Source organism: Penaeus monodon, chromosome 29 (assembly GCF_015228065.2).
Source record: "Penaeus monodon isolate SGIC_2016 chromosome 29, NSTDA_Pmon_1, whole genome shotgun sequence".
In the NCBI taxonomy this organism is placed as follows: domain Eukaryota; kingdom Metazoa; phylum Arthropoda; class Malacostraca; order Decapoda; family Penaeidae; genus Penaeus; species Penaeus monodon.
Window position 1 is genome coordinate 23,886,542 of NC_051414.1, and position 443 is coordinate 23,886,984.

Below are 443 nucleotides of genomic sequence, written 5' to 3' on the forward strand. Positions count from 1 at the left end.
CCACCGCTACAACGCACCGGCATGATGCGCCTGGGGCTGGGAGGCAAAACAGCCTTTCCAGTGCGAGAAGGACTCATCGCCGGGGAAGGGATGCTTTACTGCATTCGATCTGGGTCTTTTTTAATAGATTGACTCATTTAGTGTTCTTGTAACTGGCGTGCTACCTTCATGGCATCGGAATCGTTATCTTTTATTATTAATTTATAATCATCTTTTCGCGAAGAGAGAGATGGACGAACAGGACGAAGTTTCCATGACAACCATCAAGATATTTTGATGAGGATTTGTCGTCGAAAAATGTCCAACAGCGGCATCATTTCTCAGTTTATCCAAGATATCGCATAACACACTTAAACCATTTTATTTTTCTGTTTTAAGATAAACTGCATGCCATTAATTATTTCACTTGTACAGGCGAGGAGATGATTTATGGTAATGCAGTT